Source organism: Spermophilus citellus, assembly GCF_964194105.1.
Source record: "Spermophilus citellus genome assembly, chromosome: 1".
Classification (NCBI taxonomy): domain Eukaryota; kingdom Metazoa; phylum Chordata; class Mammalia; order Rodentia; family Sciuridae; genus Spermophilus; species Spermophilus citellus.
Window position 1 is genome coordinate 157012117 of NC_138182.1, and position 20612 is coordinate 157032728.

Here is a 20612-nt window from a genome sequence, read left to right on the forward strand (position 1 = left end):
TTTTTTAACAACTGACTCTTTTTTTTTCTGCAAGTACTACACACACACAGTTTGTTTATTCAGTCACTTACAGAAAAGCATCATATTTTCTCTCACATTTTGGCAATTACAATTAAATGGAGGTATTATTAATACTGAAAAATATCAGGGTTTTATAAATGTCTAGTTCATAAAAAGTTTTAGCAAACACAAACCAAGAGAATGAGCATACTGTGCACTAAGCATATAAACAAAGTAACCACAATTAATATATAACAATTCGAATATATTTTTATTTTTATTAGAGCTTTCTAGCTATACATATTTGTTGGGTTCATTGCAACAAACTCATGCATAAATGGAATTTGATTTCAGTTTATGATTCACCTCTTTTCCCTCCTACCTTCCCTCTCTTCCCCATTCTCCTTCCTCTACTCCACTAGACTTCCTATCACTCACCTATTCATATTTCACTGGTCCTTTTTGCATTAATATAAAATTCCCTGTGGTATATTTAGATAATACATGACATAATTTTCTTAAAATCATTTTTCATTGCCTCTGCTTACTCATCCTCTCATTCTATAGATCTCCTTCTACATTACTAATCTTTGCATTATCTTTATGTTATTCTATCATTCCTGACATTTTTTCTTTATTTTCTTCTAGCTTCTGCATATGAAAGAAAACATCTGACCTTTATGATTCTGAGTTTGGCTTACTTCACTTAGCATAATATTCTCCATTTCCACAAATTTACCAGCAAATGCCATAATTTCTTTCTGTGTTGTGGCTGAGAAGAACTCTATCTATCCATCTATCTATCGATCTATCTAATCTATCAAATATATCTAATCTATCTATCTCTCTAATATATCTACCTGTATCTATATCTATTATCTCTATCTATCTATATCTATATGCATATATGTCTATATTAACCCATTTATCTATTTACAGGCACCTGGTTAATTCCATAGTTTATTATTTTGAATTTTGCTTCTATAAACACTGAAATACCTCTATCATTATTAGAATGCCAATTTAAGATCATTTGGAAAAATACTGAGGAATAGAGTATCTGGGTCGTTTGGTAGTTCCATCCTTAGTTTTGCTGAGGAATTTCCTTCCTGCTATTCAGAGTGGTTGTACTAGTATGCAGTCTTACAAAAAAAAAATGTACAAATGTACCTTTTTCCCAAACCTCACCATCATTTGTTAATATATGTATTCAATATCCTCCTGACTGGAGTGAGAAGAATTCTTAATGTAGTTTATATTTGCATTTCCCTGCCTTCAAAAGATATTCAACCTTTTTCTCATATATTTTTTGGTCAATTAAGTTTCTTCTTTTGACAAGTTTCTGTTTAGTTCTTTTGCTCATTTATTGATTGATTATTTGTTGTTATCCAACGAAGAGTTTTTTTTTTCATTCTGTTGACTCACTTCTCATTTTTAATTATTTCCTTTGTTGTGAAGAAGCTTTATGACTTACTGATAGCCAATTTATTGATTCCTGATTTTATTTCTTGCACTTTGGGCATTTTTTAAAGGAAGTTAGTCAAGGCACCTGCTTGAGTTTTTTTTAAATTATTGTTCAAAATATTACAAAGCTCTTGACATATCATATTTCATTCATTTGATTCAAGTGGGTTATGAACTCCCATTTTTACATATACATATTGCAGAATCACATTGGTTATTCATCCATGTTTATACATACTGCCATACTAGTGTCTGTTGTATTCTGTTGCCTTTCCTATCCCCTATTATCCCCCCTTCCCTCCCCTCCCTTCTTCTCTCTCTACCCCATCTACTGTAATTCATTTCTCTCTCTTGTTTTTCCCCCTTTCCCCTCACATCCTCTTATATGTAATTTTGTATACCAATGAAGATCTCCTTCCATTACCATGCAGTTTCCCTTCTCTCTCCCATTCCCTCTCACCTCTTTTCCCTGTTAAAGGTAATCTTCTTCTCATGTTCTTCCTCCCTGCTCTCTTTTGAGTTGCTCTCCTTATATCAAAGAAGACATTTGGCATTTGTTTTTTAAGGGATTGGCTAGCTTCACTTAGCATAATGTGCTCTAATGCCATCCATTTCCCTGCAAATGCCATGATTTTGTTATTTTTTAGTGCTGAGTAATATTCCATTGTGTACAAATGCCACATTTTTTATTCATTCATCTATTGAAGGGCATCTAGTCTGTGTTTTCCACAGTCTAGCTATTATTAATCATGCTGCTATGAACATTGATGTAGCTGTATCTCTATAGTATGCTCTTTTTAGGTCTTTTGGGAATAGTCCAAGAAGGGGAATAGCTGGGTTGAATGGTGGTTCTATTCCCAGTTTTCCAAGGAATCTCCATACTGCTTTCTAGATTGGCTGCACCAATTTGCAGTCCCACTAGCAATGTATAAGTGTACCCTTTTCCCCACATCCTCACCAGCACTTGTTATTGTTTGACTTCATAATGGCTGCCATTCTTACTTGAGTGAGATAGTATCTTAGAGTGGTTTTAATTTGCATTTCGCTTACTGCTAGAGATGGTGAGAATTTTTTCATGTATTTGTTGATTAATTGTATATTCTTTTCTGAGAAGTGTCCGTTCAGATCCTTGGCCAATTTGTTGATTGGGTTATTTGTTTTCTTATTGCTTAATTTTTTGAGTTCTTCATATACTTTGGATATTAGGGCTCTATCTGAAGTGTGAGGAGTAAAAATTTGTTCCCAGTATGTAGACTCCCTATTTACCTCCCTTATGGTTTCTCTTGCTGAGAAAAAAACTTTTTAGTTTGAGTATGTCCCATTTATTGATTCTTGATTTTAACTCTTGTGCTATAGATGTCCTATTAAGGAATTTGGAGCCCGACCCCACGAGATGTAGATTAGAGCCAACTTTTTCTTCTATCTGACACAGTTTCTGGTTTGATCCCTAGCTCCTTGATCCATTTTGAGTTAACTTTTGTGCATGGTGAGAGAAAGGGATTTAGTTTCATTTTGTTGCATATGAATTTCCAGTTTTCCCAGTACCATTTGTTAAAGATGCTATCCTTTCTCCATTGCATGCTTTTATCACCTTTGTCAAATATAAGATAGTTGTAATTTTGTGGATTGGTCTCTGTGTCCTCTATTCTGTACCATTGGTCCACCCACCTGTTTTGGTACCAGTACCATGCTGTTTTTGTTACTATTGCTCTGTAGTATAGTTTGAAGTCTGGAATCACTATACTGCCTGTTTCACTCTTCCTGCTTAGAATTGCTTTTGCTATTCTGAGTCTTTTATTTTTTCAGATGAATTTCATGATTGCTTTATCTATTTCTATAAGAAATGCTGTTGGAATTTTGATTGGTATTGCATTAAACCTATAGAGTACTTTTCGTAATATTGCCATTTTGATGATGTTAGTTCTGCCTATCCATGAACAGGGTATATTTTTCCATCTTCTAAGATCTTCTTTTATTTCTCTCTTTAGGGTTCTGTAGTTTTCATTGTATAAATCTTTCACCTCTTTTGTTAGGTTGATTCCCAAGTATTTTTTTTTTTTGAGGATATTTTGAATGGGGTGGTTATCTTCATTTCCATTTCAGAAGATTTGTCACTGATACACAGGAATGCCTTTGATTTTTGCATGTTGATTTTATATCCTGCCACTTTGCTGAAATTCATTTACTAGCTCTAGAAGTTTCTTTCTTTGTAGACCCTTTTGGGTCTTCTGGGTATAGGATCATGTCATCCACAAATAGTGCCAATTTAAGTTCCTCTTTTCCTATCTTTATGCCTTTAATTTCTTTTGTCTAATTGCTCTGTCCAGTGTTTTGAGAAATATGTTGAATAGAAGTGGTGAGAGAGGGTATCCCTGTCTTGTTCCAGATTTTAGAGGGAATGTCTTCAATTATTCGCCATTTAGAATGATGCTAGCCTGAGGCTTAGCATAGATAGCTTTTACAATATTGAGGTAAGTTCCTGTTATCCCTAGTTTTTCTAGTGTTTTGAACATAAAAGGGATGCTGTACTTTGTCGAATGCTTTTTCTGCATCTATTGAGATGATCATGTGGTTCTTATGGTTAAGTCTATTGATGTGGTGAATAACATTTACTGATTTCAATAGATTGAACCAGGCTTGCATCCCAGGGATGAATCCTACTTGATCATGGTACACAATTTCTTTGATATGCTTTTGTATTTGATTCGCCAGGATTTTATTGAGGATTTTTGCATCTAAGTTCATCAGAGATATTGGTCTGTAGTTTTCTTTCATTGAAGTGTCTTTGTCTGGATTCGGGATCAGGGTGATATTGGCCTCATAGAATGAATTTGGAAGAGCTCCTTATTTTTCTATTTCTTGAAATAACTTGAAAAGTATTGGTATTAATTCTTCTTTGAAGGTTTTGTAAAACTCTGCTGTATATCCATCCAGTGCAGGGCTTTTCTTGGTTGGTAGTCTTTTGATGGCTTCTTCTATTTCCTCCTTTGTTATTGGTCTGTTTAAATTGTGTGTATCTTCCTGACTCAATCTGAGCAAATCATATGACTTAAGAAATTTATCAATATCTTCGCTATCTTCTAATTTATTGGAATATAGGGTTTCAAAATAATTTCTAATTATCTTCTGTATTTCTGTAGTGTCCATTGTGATATTGCCTTTTTCATCCCATATGTTAGTAATTTGAGCTGTTTCTCTTCTTCTCTTCGTTAGCATGGCTAAGGGTCTGTCAATTGTTGAGAGCCACAGCCAAAGGGGCCGCAGCAAACTTCCAGCTGCTGGCTGATGATTGGCTCACAGCAGCCCCAGCAACATCTAGCTGATTGGCTCCTCTGCGGTGATGTTCATTGGGCTGTTTCCCTGCCCTTCAGACTGCCAGCTGATGATTGGCTCACAGCGGCCCCAGCAACATCTAGCTGATTGGCTCCTCTGCAGTGATGTTCATTGGGCTGTTTCCCTGCCCTTCAGACTGCCAGCTGATGATTGGCTCACAGCGGCCCCAGCAACATCTAGCTGATTGGCTCCTCCACGGAGCTGCTCATTGGGGGACTTCTTTGGCTCTGCCCACACAACCCAGCCAATCAGCCTCAAGAGCAGGAGGATTGTGGGAGGTGGTGAGGTTTGTGTGGGGGTGAGAGGCTTGTGGGAAGCTGTTGGTGGCAGTTGGGCTCTGAGGGTTTTTTCCTGAGGAGCTGTTTTGTTTGGTGTTTTTAGTTCTAAAAATAAAGTTTGTTTCTTTTGACAAGTGGCTCCTGAATTGTGCTCAGCCAGACTGCGGCATTTGGTGGCCCATACAGGGAGCGACTGAGGGTAAGTAAACAGCTCACCCCTGAGGGCAGGGCGAGAGGATGGGTAGCCATTCTAAGTTTCCTCTTTTGTTTTGCTTCATTTTTGTTTTAAGTTGCCTGTCCCTGGAGATGAGTGAGATGGAAGAAAAACCGCTCACATTTGAGGAAAAACTATTTGTGTCTGAGGAACAGATAGGGAGAAAGGACGGATGCACATGTCAGGAGGCTAGAAAGGCTATAATGAATTTTTATTGTTCCCTTTTTATTTCATTCTGTCTCGGTTTTGTTTGGTGTTATCTTGTTGGGTTGTATTATAGTAGAAATATGGGAACAGAAATTAGTAAAAAACAAACCGAACGACTGTTCAGTAAATTGTTAGAGGAAGGAGGCATCCCAGTAAAATCAAGAGCAGTCAGGGCATACGTTGATATAATACAACAATAGAGCACATGGCTTTTTAAGGAAGAGTTGTTAGATATATCACAATGGAACCATCATGGTGAAGATTTAAAAAGAATAGAAAAGAACAACCCAGGGACTCTGCCAGTTGGCACATCGCCATTGTGGATGTTCGTATCTGGTTTGCTTAGTCCAAAGCCTTCAGTTCAGACAAAGGTAGAGGAAGGAGAAGACATATTGATTCAAGTAAAAGAGAAGGTCTTTCAAGCTAGTGAGACAGAGGAAGGAAGTTTAGAGCAGAAAAAGCCATCAGGGGAAAAGTTACAACAGGAGACTGCTAATAACACCTTTCTATCAGAGAGCGTAAGTGTCCAACCAACAGCACCACCTCTACAGGAGACTGCTACTAACAGCATTCTATCACCAGAGGGCATAAGTGTCCAATCAACAGCACCACCTCCATTTGCTAGGAGACTCCCAACCCCCGCAGTTGATAGTTAGGATCCTGAGACAGGATCTCAAGTATGCCCTGTATTAGAGGTAGGAGGGCAGCAAATTTACCAGGGTTTAAATTTCAAAACAGTGAAGGAGCTAAAAGAGGCTGTAACAACCTATGGTCCTCAAGCACCCTTCACTGTAAGCTTGGTCGAATCCATTACCAACTTAAACATGACGCCAGCAGATTGGGCTAATATTTGTAAAGCTGTGCTAAATGGAGGACAATACCTGTTATGGAAGGTTGCCAATGAGAAATTTTGCAAGGAGATGGCTAGGCGATATGCAGCAGCTGGTTATTCTCAGAGAAATCTAGATATGTTGTTAGGAAAGGGACCTTATGAGGATCGGCAGCAACAAATTGCATATGATCTTGGTGTATATTTACAAATTGCTATAGATGCAGTTAAGGCATGGAAGACTTTACAAGGACATGGAGGTTTACAAGGTCAATTATCTAAGATAATACAAGGAGCTAATGAACCTTATGCTGAATTTGTATATAGGCTTATTCAAACAGCTACCAGAGTTTTTGGGAATACAGAACAAGCAATGCCATTAATAAAACTACTGGCTTATGACCAAGCGAATCGTTGGTGCAGAGATATCATTAGACCATGGAAACAGGAGATTTAAACACATATATTAAATTATGTAGAGACATTAATGAACAAGAGCAAGTCATGGCAGATGCAGTAAAACAGGCTTTAGATGCCAGAGACATTAATGAACAAGGGCAAATTGTGGCAGCTGCATTAAAACAGGCTTTATATACCAGGTCAAGAACATGCTACAATTGTCAACAAACAGGACATGTTAAAAGGAATTGCCCCATAGGAGGAGGGTTTAACAAAACTAGGTATCAAAGGAGTAGAATACCGGGTATTTGCCCACGATGCCATAGAGGGAGACATTGGGCTAATGAATGCCATTCTCAAACCACCATAGAGGGTACTCCATTACATTGGGCTAATGAATGCCATTCTCAAACCACCATAAAGCGTACTCCATAATCAAAAAACGATCAAGGACAAGGTGTTTATCCACAATATCGTGGACAAAGGCATCGGGCTCCATTGCCAAAAAATGGACAGGACGCCCCAATGCTCCAGGGCGCCAAACCACAAATATATGGAGCACTGGAGGAACCCAGCAACCCCATCAGGTAGTGCCCAGGACACATTGTCCATCAGATCCCTCATCAGACAAACCAGAGGGAGCGCAGGGTTGGACATCTGCGCCTCCGCCAGATCAGTACTAACTCCAGAGATGGGAGTTCAAATCATTCCCACAGGGGTAAAAGGACCTCTTCCCAAAGGAACAGTAGTCTTATTATTGGGACGCAGCTCTTCTACCCTAAAAGAACTTTTGATAAGTCCTGGGGTAATTGATCCCAATTATGAAGGTGAAATAAAAATTATAGCCAGTTCTCCAAAGGGTATATCAATAATTTCACCAAGAAATAGAATAGCACAGTTACTAATAATACCAAGCCTACATGATAAATTTTCCAGTCATGCTGTAGAAAGAGGTTCCAAGGGATTAGGCTCCACAGGTGTAGATTGGGCTATGCTTTCTTTAAATTTAGATTCTTGCCCCATGCTAAAACTAAATATTCAAGGACATGAATTTAATGGGCTACTGGATACAGGTGCAGACCTTAGCATCATCTCTCATCAAGAATGGCCAAAACATTGGCCATTACAACAAGCCACTCAAACGCTTTGAGGCCTAGGAGTGGCGACTAATCCCAATAGAAGCACAATGGTATTAGATTGGAAGGATCCTGAAGGATGTGAAGGAACTATACAGCCATATGTATTGGATCATCTTCCCGTAAATTTATGGGGACGAGATGTCTTAGATCAATTACGTTTGACATTAACAAATAACATCAATCAAAATGCACCCACTATTATGGCTAGACAAGGTTTTAGGAAAGGAAAAAGATTAGAAAAACAAGAACAAGGTATAGCAGCACCAATACAAATAGATCAAGGAACAGACAGACATGGGTTGGATTTTCACAAAGGGCCACTGAGACAATAAAAATTAAATGGAAATCAGAAAGACCAGTATGGGTTCCTCAGTGGCCCTTGACTAAAGAAAAGATACAAGTAGCCCATGATCTGGTCAAACAACAATTAGCGGAAGGACATATACAACCTTCTGTATCTCCCCATAATACTCCCATTTTTGTCATCAAAAAGAAATCTGGTAAATGGAGATTATTGCAAGACTTAAGAGCCATTAATAATGAAATGGTCATTATGGGACCTGCTCAATCGGGGATGCCTCAATTGTCTGCTTTGCCAAAAACTTGGTATGTTTTAGTTATAGATATTAAAGATTGTTTTTTTTTCTCAATTCCAATTCATCCTGAGGATAGTCCACGTTTTGCATTTACTATCTCTGCACTAAATCATGAAGGTCCTGATCAGAGATATGAATGGAAAGTACTCCCTCAAGGGATGGCTAACAGCCCAACTATGTGTCAAATTTATGTTAACAAAGTAATCCAGCCACTTAGAAATCAAAATCCTGAACTACAAATATTTCACTATATGGATGATGTATGATTAGCACACAAAGCTAAAAACACATTGTTAGAACGTTATGCCACACTTACAAATTTATTAAAAAAATTATAATCTAGAGATAGCAATAGATAAAGTACAATTAAATTTTCCAATTAATTATTTAGGAGTTCTATTATCCTCAACCATGGTCCGTCCACCAAAAATTCAAATACGAGTAGATCAACTCAAATCACTTAATGACTTTCAAAAGTTATTAGGAGACATAAATTGGATAAGGCCTTATCTAGGTATTCCAACAGGAGAACTGGGACCTTTATTTGATATCTTAAAAGGTCCATCAGATCCAAATTCACCCCGAATGTTAACGCCTGAAGCAAGAAAGGCATTAAAAATCATTGAAACATATATGGAAAATATGCATTTGGATAGAATTGATATAAGTTTGCCTTTATTATTTATTGTACTACCAACAAAAAATATTCCTACAGGAGTATTTTGGCAAGAAGGTCCATTATTATGGATACATTTATCTTATTCTCCTAACACTATTCTTACTAGGTATCCTGAGGCTGTAGGACAATTAATACTCAAAGGAATAAAAACAGCAAAGGGAATATTTGGAATTTCTCCCAATAAAATGATTACTCCATATACTATGAATCAAATTGATGAATTAGCTAATGAGTTAAATACTTGGGCAATAATCATGTGCAAATCTAATGTTTCATTTGATAACCACTTACCATCTAATCCTTTATTGTCTTTTTCGTCATTGCATCCTGTAATTTTTCTAAAAATGACAAGAAAAACACCTATCATGAATGCTCCAAATATATTCACTGATGGGTCAAATAATGGTACAGCAGCAATAGTTACACCTGATCAAACTTTTACATTTTTAGTACCCAAACAATCAGCTCAAAAGTTAGAGCTTAATGCAGTATTACAAGCTTTTGTGATGTTTAAATATTCTGTATTTAATTTATTTTCTGATAGTCAGTATATAGTTAATGCTATAGTATCCCTTGAAGATGCTGGTAGGATTTCCCCTTCTTCTACTGTTTTCTCTTTGTTTTCCACTATACAAAGTTTAATCTGGGACAGAAAAGATCCATTCTTTATAGGACATAGCAGGGCATATACAGGATTGCCTGGAGCCCTTAGTTTGGGCAATGATTTAGCAGATAAAACTACACATGACATACATATTTTCTCTACACTAGAAGAAGCTATAAATTTTCATAAAAGGTTCCATGTCAATGCTAATACTTTACAAAAGCGTTTTAAAATAACTTAGGAACAAGCTAGACAAATAATAAAACAATGTCAAAATTGTGTGACCTTTTTACCACAAGTTAATCTTGGAGTCAATCCTAGAGGATTGATACCTAACCATATTTGGCAGATGGACATCACACACTTGCCAGAATTTGGAAAATTAAAATATTTGCATGTTACAGTTGATACTTCTTCTGGATTTTTGATGGGCTCCCTTCATGCCGGAGAAAAAACTAAAGATGTTATAGCTCATTGCTTACAAAATTTTGCCACTGTGGGCATTCCAAAACAGTTAAAAACAGATAATGCCCCTGGTTATACTTCTACCTCTTTTAAACAATTTTGCTCATCATTTGGCATTACTCATATAACAGGAATCCCATACAATCCACAGGGACACGGCATAGTTGAAAGAGCTCATCAAACTATTAAAATGTACTTAGTAAAGCAAAAAGACAGAATTGGGAAGGGGTATATATTCCCCAATGATAAACTTAAAATAACCCTTTTTACTCTAAACTTTTTAAATTTGGATTCATCAGGACTTAGTGCTGCAGAAAGGCATATGTGTCCAAAAAATGTACATAAGCCCAAGGTACTTTGGAAAGATATTCTAACAGGACAATGGAAAGGTCCTGACCCAGTAATTTTCTGGAGTCGGGGGTCTGTTTGTGTGTTTCCACAGGAAGAACAGCAGCCAATTTGGATTCAGGAGAGATTAACTAAAGTCCTGACCCAGTGATTGTCTGGAGTCGGGGGCCTGTTTGTGTATTTTCACAGGGAGAACAGCAGCTGATTTGGATTCCAGAGAGATTAACTAAAGCAATTTCTACAGACCAAAAAGAAGAAGATTTGGCTCAAATCCATAACAGCTGATATCCAAAACTCCAATTTGGCTATCCTTACATCTGCGACAGAACCAGGATGCTTTTTTCAATATCTATTTTATTATTGCCCTTTCCCATATCATGAAGTTCTATTTTGTTTTTTGAGCTCATACAGACCTAGGTTAATGTTTTGCTGATCAGTTCTAATTTTTTTTGACTATAGAGTTTTTAAACATTGCAATGGAGATTTCACCTGTAAAAAGTTATAAGGCCTTTACTATTATGTTATGTGTTGTATGTATTATATTATGTGTGCACACTTGTGTTTTGTGTTATATGTTTGAATGTACGTATGTCCATATATCATATATGAGGAGCGCTCATGAAAAAATGGATCCAAATATTTTTTTTATTCACGTGATTTAAATGGTTTAATTTAAATTGGGTAAATAACTATTAAGAATTGTTTTAATATGTAAACAAAAAAGAAGGTTAACAGATCTGTTTGTTTACTTTCACCTTTCCTTTTCATTATATTTAATAATTCTCTTCAAGATAATGTAAATTGTTAAGAAAATTGTTTTCTTTTCTCTTCAAGATAATGTAAATTGTTAAGAAAATTGTTTTCTTTTAGTGCCTTCTAGAATGTTACATAATTTTTTCTTTACCCATTATTGCTAGAATTCCTATCTTCATCCCAGTGCCAGTGAAGACAAAGATAAAACTAATCTACAGTTTCTGCAGTAGCCATCACTGAACTGCTTGCAGAACTTGCCTAAACTATGTGTCACTTATATGCATTGTGAACTCACTTGTATGCATTGTGAACTATCTGTTGGTGCAGCGACTTGTGGTAGTGTTGGAGTATTGTTGTCATCGGTGGTACAATTTTTCCAACAAGAGCCATCAATTGGCTTGGTGTATCTTCCTCCCTTCTGCTTGTCATGACAAAGACTTCTCCACAGGTGTGGCTGTATACTGGACCAGTAGTCAATGACGGGTAAGATCCAATTACAATGGTACCAACCTAAGACAGGAGGCTGACGCCCTGAGGTCAGCTCATCCGAAGACAGGTAAGGACCATATGTAGTATTGGACAACCTAAGGCAGGCATGGTCCCCAAGCCACATGCTTGTTTAAACAGAGAGGGGGAGATGTTGAGAGCCACAGCCAAAGGGGCCCCAGCAAACTTCCAGCTGCCAGCAAACTTCCAGCTGCTGGCTGATGATTGGCTCACAGCAGCCCCAGCAACATCTAGCTGATTGGCTTCTCTGCAGTGATGTTCATTGGGCTGTTTCCCTGCCCTTCAGACTGCCAGCTGATGATTGGCTCACAGCGGCCCCAGCAACATCTAGCTGATTGGCTCCTCCACGGAGCTGCTCATTGGGGGACTTCTTTGGCTCTGCCCACACGACCCAGCCAATCAGCCTCAAGAGCAGGAGGATTGTGGGAGGTGGTGAGGTTTGTGTGGGGTGAGAGGCTTGTGGGAAGCCGGTGGTGGCAGTTGGGCTCTGAGGGTTTTTTCCTGAGGAGCTGTTTTGTTTGGCGTTTGTGGTTCTAAAAATAAAGTTAGTTTCTTTTGACAAGTGGCTCCTTTTATTCTTTGCTCCTTCATAGGATTCACCAGATATACCAGAAGCACACATCTCTGGATGATGCTCAGAGTCACTCTGGTGAAAGTATTATCAATAATGAGTTGCATAAAGATTTCATCAATACTCTTTAATCATCATCACATTTCTAGTTGTGAAATCATCATAAATGGAAATTAAACAACTGCTTTTAGAGCAATAAAACTTTCCATAAAACACAGTTTCTCAGGCTCTCCAGATTAAAGTGAGCTCTTACATTTGTCTGGTACTGATGGGGTAAAACCAGAATGGAAGACATGTGTTCACAAAATCTCACTGATGTGCATATAACCAAAACACATAGCATCAGTATTTAATCATTCAACTTTGCATTTCCTAGCAATTCTACAATGCAGCAGAAATCTTCTTTGAAACTGTTTTAAGAAATGCACTTTATGTTTTATAGTATTCAACATTTCAAACACTAAAAGGCCATTTTTTTGTAATAAAAGAATTTCAATTCTGTCATTTGGGGTAGGTATGATACACTATTGCACTTGCTTCATTTGAGTCATCATAGTCTTCCAAAATTTAATGTCTTTCAGCAAAGTAATTAACAAGTTGAAATCTCATTTTTAAAAAGGAAAATGTAGTAAGAAAAATGGGTCATATTTTACTTGAACATAACAGTACACACAATTTGGGTAGAATGTGCAATACTTTCCTTTGGCATAAAAACTAAGAGATACTCCAAAAGAGAAAAGTGGCAGCAGAGAATTATACAGTGCTGACTGACTATTTTCAGAGATGGGAGTCAGTCAAAACTGTGTAAGCACATGATAAAAAAAGATGTTCTGTGGGAAAATGCTGGAGAGCCACTAAAGAGAGACTGTGACCAGATGAAACTAGAAATGCTGGTCTTTAAAAGAAGAAATGCATTCATAATACAAACATGCAGCAGACATGCCAGGGGGAAAAACATCTGAAGATTCATCTCCTACCTTTTGGATTTAGAAGAATCTCACCAACCCATTTAGGAAATTAGAAAAGCATGAGATAGACAGTTCTGAAAACAAGGAATATAAATTGCCTACAAATATATGAAAAAAAATTCACATTTCTAGCATTCAGGGAAAAACCATTCGAAACTGCATTGATATTTCAGCTCACCCTGTTCAGAATGACATTTATAAAGTATTCAAATAATAAGTGCTGGAGAGAATGTAGGGGCACAGTAAAATCATACACTGTGAGACTGAAAATGAGAACTTCCACTCTGTAAATCAGTATGGAGATTTTTCAGACTACTAGGAAAATGACAACCATATGACCCGCTTTCCCACTCCCTGCTCTTAATATCAATGTACTAATATCAGTATACACGTGACACATTAATTTCAATGTTGTAGTGGTGTGAGTCACAATTAAAAAATTATGGAAATAGCCCAGATGCCCATCAACAGAAGGACAGATAAAAACAAATGACTTTAAGAAAATTGGTTTACAATGATACAACAGATCAAAATGAATCCCTATATATTAAAAGAGTGCCCCAAATATTTCTAAAATATGAAAATTTTCACATCAAAATCTCCCTAAATTTATACAAAAATGATATTTTATAGCAAAAAATAGAAAACTTTCATATATTATTCTAATTCAAATACAACAGTTTTACCTAATGAGAGACTTGAATTTTCCCTGAGATGTCAAGGAAATTTGATGTACTGCTAAATCTTCCAGGCTGAATTGGGAGGCATGTGCAGAAGACTCTTCATTCAGGTTACTTTACCTATGCTTTCTTCTTGGGATATCAGAAAAAAACAACCATTCTGTTTTTAGAATCTTAAGACTGAACCGTGGCATAAAACATTGTTTTAGTGGCACTCACAACAAGAATCAGGGTGAGTGTACAAGAGAACCTGAGACGTCAATCTGCTGAGAGCTCTGGGAGTCTAGAGCATGGTCCTGTGATCTACTTAAAGATTAAAAGATTGTGGAACTTTCATTGAAATGTGGTGTTTGCAGCTCTGTGAGAGAAAATGCCAGAGATGAGCCGGGTAGAAAACTGGTTGCATGCTGCACAACACACATGGGCAGATATACCAGGAATGTTCAACCCACTCTGCTGAGAGGCATTTGGAGTTGTTGTCCATATTTTCACCACATACGTGGTTGGTGGCACCGCCTCCCTGGGGATTACTGTAGAGTCCTGAGGGCAACCCCCTTTTAGAAGTGAGAGACCAGAAACAGTTGCATGTCTTGTACTTCAAAGTCACATAGCCAGCTCTCCTCAAAGAGTGGTGGAAGATTACCCTGAACATATGGGCTCACGATAGTGAATGACAGGAATGTGCTCAAAGCTTTCTTCAGGAACAGATGTGTTTTGCCTTTTTGACAGTTTGTAGGATTTAGGGCCACAGGATCACTACCTCTTTCAAATGGATGCAGTTCCTACATTTGATAGACTCATATGCTGAATACAAAAACAAATAACGTAAATGAGAGTTCCTCTGCAACTTGCAAAATTCCCTCAACATCGTCTGGGTTGAATAGGGAGGTGGCAAGGAACAAAGGAGTCCAGCTTTTAAACTCCATTACCATGTTAGCACTGTTTGGGCTAGAGCAGATAAGGAAAGAGCTGGAATGTGATTACTTCCTAGAAATACCCCAAAGCTATATATTTCTAAAATTAGAAATCCTGGATAGAAGAATCTCCATTTCAATTACATTAATATATAGAAAATATGAAAATCTTGGTAGTGTTGCTCTTGTCTTTTTTGTCTATTTTTTTGTATGGGGTTCCCACATTGATTGTTTTTTCATATTCTAGCTGATTTCAAAGTTAGTAAAATCATTTCTTGATTTTGGTCCCTGGATCCCATTTTTAGTCTCATTTTTATTACTTTTCTTTTCTCATTTTCATTGCATTTTACCCTTATCTCCTCTTTTTTCATGTTTACTCACACTATTATCTGTCCTCCTTCCTTTTTAAAATATGTCCTGATAATTTTATTATCATGAAGCCATATTTTTTCAGCCAATTGGGCATTGTTGTTTTCTACTGCTTCCCTTAATTTTATGGTTTTATAAATGTCTTTAAAAATATGCAGATTATTTATAGGTGATACATGTTTTGCCTTAGGCTGTGGTTGTTGACAAAGTTTATTTTCTCCCCTTAAAGAAATACTGGTGAGTGAAACTAGCAATGTTTAACATGCTCATTTGCAGACTTGATCCAGATATATAACTCCTGTCAAGTACATATCCCAAAAATAATCCTGTACACTAAAAGCACACAAACATAACAGTGGAAGAGAAATCCATCCAAATACATGCAAAACTTCAACCTTATAACACAAACAACAGGAGAAAAGGAGGCATTATGACACTTCCTAAATTTCACAAGTTCCCATTAACTACATTCAAAGTCTTTTTTCTAACATCCACTAAAGAGGTAGAATAAACATGGTTAGTAATTTTATTATTTATATTTATTATTTAAATAATAAATTATGAGTCCCAAAAGAGTATTCTATGAGGTCATGTCATTTGGCCTAATTTAACTTCTAGAAGAAGGAAAAGAGAAATAGACCAGAAATTTAAATTGACACATTTACACACCTGTTGCTGGCTATTTTCAGGGTCATCAAGCTTCTCCTGCTCTTCCACTGATGACATGTCCAAATGTGACTCTGCTGATGAATGCATACATATATTTAAACTATTTAAAACTGTTACAGTAAGTGAACATCTACCAAATAAAAAGAGATAATACTAATAATCATATAATTACTTTTTCATAATTATAATTGTAAATTAAGCATAACTTTAGGTAAATATTAATGTGGTTTAAAACTTTTTATTGTTGTTTGTATGTGGACCTGGGGATTCTACCCAGGGACTTTGTATCCATGGCAAGAACTGTAGCACCTATTTCAAATCCCAGGACTTTATATTGGAGACAGGGAGTTTATAAATTCTCTAATTTGCTGGAAACTTGATGTCAGCCTGCCTCAGCCTCCCATGTATCTGCAATTCTTGGTGAGACCCTCTGCACCCAGTGCACATTGAGTCTTTTAGGAGGTAATTTAAGTAATTTAATACTTCAGAGACACTAGACTAGAGACCACCATGTTCAATGTACACCATAACTCATTCATCCAGTCAAAGTAATAGGATATCTCACAGAAAAAAATAAATAAATAATATTACAATGAAAACAGGAAACTTTACACTGTTTACTATCTCTTTGACCTAATAGTATCATGTAGAATCACGGTGTATCATTTTTTGGTGTCCTAAATACACCTTTGTCAAGAACCCCATGTTCCTTTCCTTTTCCTTTCCATTCCTTTTTCTTCCTTTCTTCTATTAGGAATCACTCTTTTTTTTTTTTTAACTTCCGTAATTATTCCTGTTATTCCTGACATAAAGTGGTTTTGGTTCCCTGGATCTACCTCAGACATTGACCATGTTTGTGACCTGTAAATTATTCCTTTTGTTGTCTAGTCCATCAGTTCCTGGACTTGAGGGAGCTGCTTTTACATCAAGTTGGTGTCAACAGTTTTATTTATTTCCACCAATAATTGAGTTTGTGTTAAGAGTTAGAGGTGATAATAGGTGACAGAATGGTGTCTGTTCTAGAGATAGAGATGCATAGAGACTTGAGGAGTGAGACTAACAGCCAGAGGAAGAAATTGTGGAAATATGGAAGACAGTAGCATGACATAGATCAAGGGTTAAATGGGAGAGTATTCATCTGATGATATAGGCATTGGTGAGGGAAATTGCCAAAGAACACTGCAGGCAGAAAAGGGCTAACAATACAAATCTAGGCAGATTTGGTACTTGTGAAAGTTGTCCAGGAAATTTGAGGTGCTTGGACATCCACTTTCCAAAGAGGGCCAATGGTCATATATGCTATGGATGCACATAGAGCTGGAAAACTCTCAATGCTCCAGGCATGTGAACTTGAGGGGCATGTGAACTTGAGAGGCATGTGCATGAATGGAGATGAATAATGAGAAAGTGACAGTGCAATAGGAAGTTGATGGATGCATGCCTGAATAGAGGAAATATTTTCAGAAATACAAAGGATAGAAAATTTTCAGTGATCTGTGTGGAATGAAGTTGAATAAAATGAATAAATTAATAATTGGTCCTCTGGAATGTGAAATTCTACTCCTATTACTTAAGATTTCAAATGAGATATTTAATAAAACATGACAACTGTGGATGTTGCTTTCATTTGCCATAAGTTTCTCCTAAGGCAATATATTCCTATGCTGATGGAACTCATTTAGGTGCTTGTTGGGCAATTTTCTGAAACTTAGCTATACCAAAACCACTAGTAAATCAGAGAGGTCTGAGGTGAGGCTCAGTGGTCCATCAACTGCTTAGCATTCAAAAGGATCTGGGTCCAAGGTTGAGAAAATAACAAGGAAACAACAAGTCAAAGAAATATGAGCAAACACTTCATTGGTATGTGTAAGTATGTATGGATTTACTAAAGAATCAAAATTTCCGGTCAAGTTTTTCTTCAGCAAATGTTTATTTTTACATAAAAAGTATAAAATAAAGTGCAATGATTATACATTTTATTATTTCTTACTACAGACTGACCACACAATTGGTGAAGGGCACAAAACAAAGTGGTACATAAAGCAAAACACAGGTTCTACAGAATTATTTGATACATTAGGTGTAACAGAACAGTTGATATTGTCTTGGAGATGAGATTTTTCTTATGTTTCATACACTGGCTTTGATGCCTGGATTCAACCAAAAACCATATCACATGATTGTGGACTCTAGCCAGGCTCCTCTCAAAGGTAGTCTCAAAGGCTAAGTAATAATTGGCAGCACAAACATCAAGTGAACTATCAGAATTATTTAATCCATTTTATTATAAGTATCCTGTACATCACTTATCTTAAAATTAATAAATCCAAAGTTGTTATGAGATTCCAGGGGAAAATATACTTTATTTCTCACCAGAGAGAGGTTTTTGAACTAATTGGATCTGATATGTGCTGTTAGAATAATAGCTAAAACACTGTTTTTTTTACACATGTGGGAACCTGGTGAATCTTCTTTTCCTGTATCCTCCACTTTAACCAAGGTCAAATTTCTTATCACACACTTGTGCAATGATACAGTACCCACATCCAAGACAAAAAATATATGATGAAGTATAAAGTATTCAGATATAGCAATACAATGAAACAGTGATAGAAACCTTGCAGAATTTTCAGATATAAATACTGTGTTTCAAATTCATTTGTATATACCCTAAGAGTAACAGTCTTGATGTTTGAGTAATAAACTCCATAAAGACTTCTGGTTAAAAAAATGTGTCTGGTATAGCATAGACAACATTTCAAAGATATTTTGTAAGGGCTGATGTATCAGAAAATTAGGTATCCAGAGATCAGAATTAAACTCAGTAATAAAGTGCATTCCTGGCACACCCAGGGACATAGTTTCACTCCCAAGCACCATTAGATTAGTAGTATTAGTAGTAAGTAGTAATACCAATAATAATGGGAAAAAATTGGTTGTCTTTAATAAAACAACCAATGCTTCAAAAGTGCTAGCTTTCTCATCTAACTGACCCATATGGACCCCACACACATCATGTGTCCTGGTAGTTTTAGAGGGGAGAAATTTGTAGCTGCATGTTGCCAAGATTCTTAGAGATCCTACTGGTGCCAGTCATATATAAAGCAGGAATACTCTCACCACTGGTTTGAAGGCAGATACATTGAAATCAGCTGAATTGCATTCTCTCCGTTTCCTTATTTTTCCTAGTTAACTTCGTTGGTTCCTCCCTTATTTCTCCTTCCCTTTAGCTTTTCAAAAGGAACCCCCAGATACGGGGGCTTGATTCTTTCCATTTTACATTCTTTGTATGAATTATTCCCGTTCCTTCTTGACTACCAACGTAGCAAATTTATCTTAGAAATATAATTTCAACATCTATGTCTTTTGCGTTCTTCCCACTTCCCAAGAGACATGCTCAGAATTATAGCAAAATTTATGCTGGAACTGAGTCTACTTGTGTCCTGAAGTGTAGGATCCACTAGTGTTCATTATGATTTCCCAATGAGAAATTTTTTTCCTGAACACAAACAGTGCTGTCTATGGGCCAGACTCAATGGAATCACCTTAGAATGTAGTGGAAACATAGAAACAAAGACCTGCAGAGTCAGAATGAGCTTCTGAACATAGTCCCCAAGAGATAATTTATTACAGTTTGAGAGATTCAATGTAACCTTGGTCATCTTCCAATACCTCAACCTTCACTTAAATGTAGCTCTGTATTTCATTCTAAGATATTCACCTCAAATCAAAGTTGAGAAGGATCTATAATTTTTCCAGTTTCAGAGTTTTAGATATTGTGGATTTGGGCATCATGCATAAATATTCATATTTCTTTCTACTTCCCCATTTACTGTTAATGCCGTATATTTTTGTGCTAGGTAGTATATAAATGTTGCACATCAATAATTGTATACATATGTAATTATTTATGGTAAACATAGTTCTGCAGGAACCCTTCTTCACTCCTCAATTCAGTGCCAACTGTAACTAAATCAGAAAGGTTAGGAAAAAAATTTTTATTGCTTTTATTTTTTAAATACATGACAATGGAATGCATCACAATTCTTATTACACATATAGAACACAATTTTTCATATCTCTGTTTGTATATAAAGTATGTTCCCAGCAATTCATGTCTTCGTACATGAACTTTGGATAATGATGTCCATCACATTCCACCATCATTGCTAACCCCCTGCCTGCTCCCTTTCCCTCCCACACCTCTGCCCTATTTAGAGCTTGTTTATTCATCCCGTGCTCCCTCTCCCTACCCCACACTATGAGTCAGTCACCTTGTATCAGAGAAAATATTCGCCACTTGTTTTTTTTTTGGGGGGGGGTTGGCTAACTTCACTTAGCATTATCTTCTCCAACTCCATCCATTTACCTGCAAATGCCATGATTTTATTCTCTTTTATTGCTGAGTAATATTCCATTGTGTATATATGCCACATTTTTTTACCCATTCATCTATTGAAGGACATCTAGTTTGGTTCCACAGTTTAATGAATTGTGCTGCTATAAACATTGATATGGCTGTGTTCCTGTAATACTCTGTTTTTAAGTCCTTTGGGTATAGACTGAGGAGAGGGATAGCTGGGTCAAATGGTGGTTCCATTCCCAGATTTCCAAGACATCTCCATA